The sequence below is a fragment of the Meleagris gallopavo genome, unplaced genomic scaffold, assembly GCF_000146605.3.
Source record: "Meleagris gallopavo isolate NT-WF06-2002-E0010 breed Aviagen turkey brand Nicholas breeding stock unplaced genomic scaffold, Turkey_5.1 ChrUn_random_7180001912823, whole genome shotgun sequence".
NCBI classification, from domain to species: Eukaryota; Metazoa; Chordata; class Aves; order Galliformes; family Phasianidae; genus Meleagris; species Meleagris gallopavo.
In genome coordinates, this window is record NW_011175733.1 from 452 (window position 1) to 6,484 (window position 6,033).

Sequence of the window (6,033 nt, forward strand, 5' to 3'; positions counted from 1 at the left end):
GTAATGACAGCCATATAAAATTCTGTCATTTTAGTTATTTTAAGTAGTCTAAGTTATTATATATTTTCATTGCAAAGCAATTTGTAAGATAATTTTTTTTTTTTTAGTGCATTAAAAGTGTATTCTAAGTGAGGCTAGTTGTGTATACTTTACTAAAAGGAGATGTTGCTTATACCTTATGGTGTAAAACAAATAGAGTAATATGTAAAGCATAGCTTTTTATGGCCTTTTGATTAAAGATATTTGCTGATAAGGCCACCTAATAGCTTCAGGCTTTGTTTCATTTTAGTTAATAGTTTGCTTGCTAAGGAGATTCTTAATGTCTTCACTTATTTTTTTTCTTTTGTTTTAATATCCTTTAGTATTGCTCTCAGCTTTCTGCTTTAAAACTTAATACAAACAGTGAATACTTGATAAAACCTATTTCTGTAGATAACTTTAAATACTGTATTTGCAAACTTACCTTATATATTCAGATGAAACAGTCCTGAGTATTTAGACTTGATTGCATTTTTGCATGAAGTGTTATGCTAAGCAATAACACTTGAACACCATCTGCACATTATCTGTCCCCATTTTTCTATAGCTTGCTTGAGTTAGAAAGTACAGTTAGCCTTTATTCATGGACCCGAGATTTTTTTTAGAATGTGATGCATAAACTTTTACAGTAGTAAGTGTGTACCTTGGAGTAAGATAGTATTTGAAAGCTCCAAACTTGGTTATTGGTTTTGGTACCCTTTTCAACCTTTGCATTAAATTTGTTCTTGAACACACTCTCTGGTTTTTCTATAGGAGAAAAAAAAGGTCAGTTAACCTGCCTTTGTAGGGCTCATTTGAGAGTATTGTGCAAACAACAGTGCTTAAACTAGGCTTTAGCACAGGTTAAACAGCCATACAGGATTATAATTGCTTCAACCAAAACATTAGACTATCATTCTTTTGTCCTGGCCAAGCCATGTAACTTGTCTTGCTTGGCTTACTTGTGCACAGCTTTCTATTTTTTTTGTATAGAAGGTGCTTACAATGGAGTGCTGATACATAGTAGTTCTGTGACTCTAGTAAACTTCACTTGTCTACCAGTGTACTATTCTGGTAAGAGAAGCTTATGTCCAGTGGAAGTTTTATTAGACTAGATGTTGGCTCAGATGAAGTTCCCTTGGTAGGTGTCATGAGGTATGGAATGAAGAAGGTAGAATGAGATGCTCAAGTAGAACCTGGAGAGGTAATGGGCACTCCAGTAGAAAAAATAATGTAGAAAGCTCAAAGTTAGCTGGCTCATAACTACAGTGAAGAAACTTAATGTTAGTGGAATTGGAAAAGAGGTGTTTTTTTGTTTTGTTTTTTACTTCAGTTAATAGAAGGAACATGATGAAACAACATGGAAATTGACATTTCAAGACAATGTAGTAAATGTAAATTCATTGCTTCAGCTGTGATCATCCCATTTGATGGTAAATTTAAAGTATCTTTAAATTTTTGTATGGATAAACAGGATTTGCTATTTGTTTAATTCTGGGATATCTTAATATAATTGCTTATATTGCAGATATGCATGGAAGTTCTGTTCTGCTGAGTGTCATATATAGACTGTTCCTGTTCATAATTCAGTACAAATGGGTACGTGAAGGGTGAGGAAGGTGACATCATGAAATTAAACTAACTAAAATATTACATGAGATAGTTCAAAGTTAAGTCTGATTTTGTATAGCTCAGGAAATCTTGAGTCTTTAAGAAATATGCGAGGGTAAATAAAAAGGTGGAGATGTGTTGTGGTAGCAGCTGCATTTCAGGGCACAACTTTCTTTAACAACTAGTACCATGTAAGAACATCTGGACCAAATAAAACAAGTGTGAAATCTGCTAAAATTAGTGAATGAAATTTATTTAAATCACTATTGACAGGTTCTAGGTCATTGATTTGCAATATATATTTGCAAATTTTCCCTATAAATCAGAAATTTTGTGACTAGATTTCATGTTTTTACTTCAAAACTTTGTGTGGCTACTTTAAAGTACATGATTATCATAATAGAAGGAACATTATCCTCAGATTACTGTGGTACTAAGTCATTGGACAGCAGTTGTATATCAGAGTTATATCATCATTATGTTCAGGAAAGTGGATAATTAAATTCAGTCGTTTGGGCGGAGTAGGTGGAGAAAGTTAATATAGTGATTAGTTCAGTTGTGGTAATTGATAGAGATGTTTAGATAAACAAGTATTTGTTAACCAAGAGCTAATCATTCTTCTAGATAATCTCCTTACTGAATTTGTGGACATAATTACTGGAGCTGTTTATCCCATTTTTACTTGATAAACTTCGGGACAATTTGATTTTACTTTGTGTGTTGAAAAAGCTTTCTATCTGCCAGTTATATTTCTGACTGCAGTACTGATTTAAAATATATATGAGAGCTGCTCCAAAAGTAACATCTATTTTATTATGTTGGCCCATGACATCAGAGGTAGATGTTGGTGATATGGCAGTAGAGATTGAGCTTTCCTGCCAATATTCCATTACATTTTGTTGCTGTGCAACAGATGGCAGCAGAGGGGCAGTCTGACAAAATGGTGCCTGACATAGAAGTGCTTATGGAGCAAAGGTGCGTCATTCAATTCCCCCATGCAGAAAAAAAATTGTATCCATTGACATTCATAGATGCTTGCTGAATGTTTATGGAGACCAAACAGTGGATGTGAGCACAGCAAGGCTGTGGGTGGTATGTTCCAGCAGTGGTGATGGTGGGTCATCTCTGTTGGTGCAGATTTTGTGCGCAGCATGCAGGCTCTTGTTCATTGCTGGTGAAAATGTATGTGTAATGGTAGCGATTATGTTGAAAAATAGTGCTTTGTAGCTGACAATTTGCTCCACCAATTAGTGTTATTGTACTCTTTGTATCTGTTGTAGTTTCTATGAGAATAAATAGGAAGCATTACTTTCAGAGCAACCTACTTATTGTTTTATCTCGCCTTAACATCTCAATGGATGTAATAACAAAAAGTAACTAAACCAGTCAGTTTCACAAATAACTCAAAATTGAAAATGAATTGTGAGGGAGTTCTATGTACCTCAGATGACTTTGCTAGGTAGTTGATATTAAATTTACACATTCGATGTTATTTTGAAATGAATAGCTGTGATTTGTTATGTGTCTTTGGCTGTAGATCCTCCAATTCAAGAAGAAAATTCAAATTTTTTTGATACAGCTTTTCTTGCAGACAAAATGGTACTTAGAGTACACGTGGAAGTAAGTGTCCATGGAAGAAAATTGTGAAAAGACTGCAGTATGAGATAAAAGTAAGCGCTGCTCCCTTTCCAACTGAAGTTGCAAAAGTAAGATGCATTTGGTTCTTGATATTTATACAGGGCATATTAGCAATGTTTTATAAATTATATCTATGATAGAACATAGAAGGAAAAATAAATCTGAGTTCTTAAAGTACATTGTGTGTTAATTCAACTATTGTGTATGATGTTACTCTTATGCAGAGATGTTCATATTGAAATTAAACAAATGCAGTATTGAGTTTGATATTTCTGTGAAAGGAAATACCCAGTTACGTACTTGTGATCTGTTAGCAAAAAAAAAATAACTAATTTTGATAACTCAAATGTCATACTGTTAATCATGTGGAATGTTTAATGTTCTGGTAGTATCTACTGCAGAGAGACCACTGGAGATATGAGCCCTCCAACTGTATCTGGTGGGTTTTTTGTTTTTTTTTTAAGTAGCTAAATGGCATATGTGTAATAACAATTTGAGTACCTGGAAATAAATGAAGACTTCTGTTGATATAGTGTTGTTTTTAATAGAAATTCAGCTGTGGAAATTTTTCATCAATTGTTACGAAAACTGCTGTCTGTTTCTTGCAACTGTTGTAATTTAGAAATTTGAACACTTAATCATATTGTACTTGGTCCGTGTATGTGGGTGGAAGTTGGTTTGTGTAACCCAGAAGGATAGAAGTTTTTGGGTAGAAGAACAAGTGTCTTGTAAATATGGAAGCAGCAGATAAGAATGCATTCTCAAACATTGAATTGAAGTGTTTGAAAAGTCATTGCTGTTAATAAAATGGATGGCTGTCTTTTCAGTGGTTTTGATATTACAATAAATATCGCTGTAGACTAGACAGAAAAAAAGCTGTTCACTTGCTCTTTAATAGCTAACTTGGTTAGTTGTAGGCTCCTTTAGGGGAATATTTTTTTTTCATGTGCTTGGTGTTATTGATCCATAGGGAATGAGCTCATCTAATTATAGCCTTGAACTAAATAGATTTTTAAACTAGTTTTTATTACTTAAGCATTTGATGGCCGCAGAAGAAGAAAGTGTGGCTTAAAGGGAAGAAGCACAGTCTGGAGTTGATAGAAGGTTCTTGTTCTACCTGTTTCCTGTTATATTCCCCTTGTTGATAGGGTCTGTCCTTGACTGTAGCTCTGGTGACTATGTATGGAAGAGCAATCTGGGCAATGTTTTCCTGCTGCGAAGCAAGCCCTCTTATCCCATGCTTTCAACTTAATATTTGTATGTAAAATTGTGAAGATACCTGCTGAAAAACTAAAATAAATGACCCTTAGCTCAGGTTTATCAGGGAAGCTTTACATAACACTCCTGTGAGCAGAGGGGCGTATCATTAGTTCTGATGGTAATATAAAGGCTGAGTATTTGGTGACATAACTCTTCCACTGATGTGATACTTCCTTGAACAAAAAATATTGAAGTAACTTTAAGATCTACTTAATTCAGTCTTCACTGTACTTCCTTTCAGCACTGAATGAATCCATATGCTTGTCACTGATGGATGAAGAGTGAGGTAGGAACTGACACTGAGATGAAGGGTCAAGTTTAAGTGTATTTCTCCTTCATGAGAGGTAGGCTCTCAAAATCCTAAAGGTGAATAGAGGTGAAACTGCAGAAACTTGTGGAACTAATAGAATGTTTTTGAAAATCTCCAGGTACAACATACCTAGATACCATAAGATTAAATAAGAAACACATTTTATGCTTCCTTGTCTGACATGTTTTGTAGATTGTTAGATGTCAGTTCATGTTGGTAGAAGTTAAGTTAAAACCTGCTTAAGAACTGATTGTTCATAATGGTGGAGTCTGGTGGCAGGTGGTGTCCCCCAGGGGGCTCCATCTTGGGACCAGTGCTCTTTAACATATTTATCAGTGACCTGGATAGTGGAATTGAGTACAACCTCAGCAAGTTTGTGGATGACACTAAGAAGAGTGTTGCAGTTCATACAATAGAAGGAAGGGATGCCATCTAAAGGGACCTGGATAAGCTTGAAAAGTGGGCCTATGTGAACCTAATGAAATTCAACAAGGCCAAATGCACGATGTTGCACTTAGACTGGGGCAATCTCAGATATGCCTACAAACTGGGAGAAGAGCTCTCATTGAGAGCAGCCCTGCGGAAAAGGATTTGGGGTTCTGGTGGATGCAAATCTTGATGTGAGTCAACAGTGTGTACTTGCAGTCCAGAATACCAACTACATCATAGGTTACATCAAAAGAGAGGGGTGGCCAGCAGGGCAAGGGAGGTGCTCTCCTTGCCCTTGTGAGGCCCCATCTGGAGTACTGCATCCAAGCCTGGGATATCCTGCAACAAGAAAGATGTGGAGCTGTTGGAGTACGTCCAGAGGGGGCCACAAACAGAGGGCTAGAACACCTCTCCTATGAAGAAAGGCTAAAGAAACTAAGCTGCTTCAGCCTGGAGAAGAGAAGGCTCTGGGTAGACCTCATTGTGGCCTTCCAGTACTTAAAGGGACACTCACTGATAGTTTATAACCATTCCCCCTTGTTCTGTCACTAAAAGAGGGGAGATCTAGATCAGATATAAGGAAGAAATTCTTAGAGTGGTGAGGCTGTCCATAGAAGTTGTGGATACCCCAACCCTGGAGGCATTCAAGGCCAGGTTGGATGCCCTGGGCAGCCTGATCTGGTGGTTGGCAATCCTCCCCATGGCAGAGGGGTTAGAACTCCATTATCTTTAAGGTCCCTTCCAACTCAAGCCGTGCTATGAAACTA

At 36.6% G+C, this 6,033-nt stretch overlaps 1 long non-coding RNA gene across 1 annotated transcript; it reads left to right on the forward strand.

Annotated features, from left to right (window-relative positions):
* Positions 1-6: 6 nt before the first annotated feature.
* LOC109364754 lies at positions 7-4,241 on the forward strand. The gene is made up of 2 exons (XR_002110580.1): positions 7-1,617; positions 3,209-4,241. It is a non-coding gene; the product is annotated as an uncharacterized LOC109364754 (long non-coding RNA).
* Positions 4,242-6,033: the final 1,792 nt, after the last annotated feature.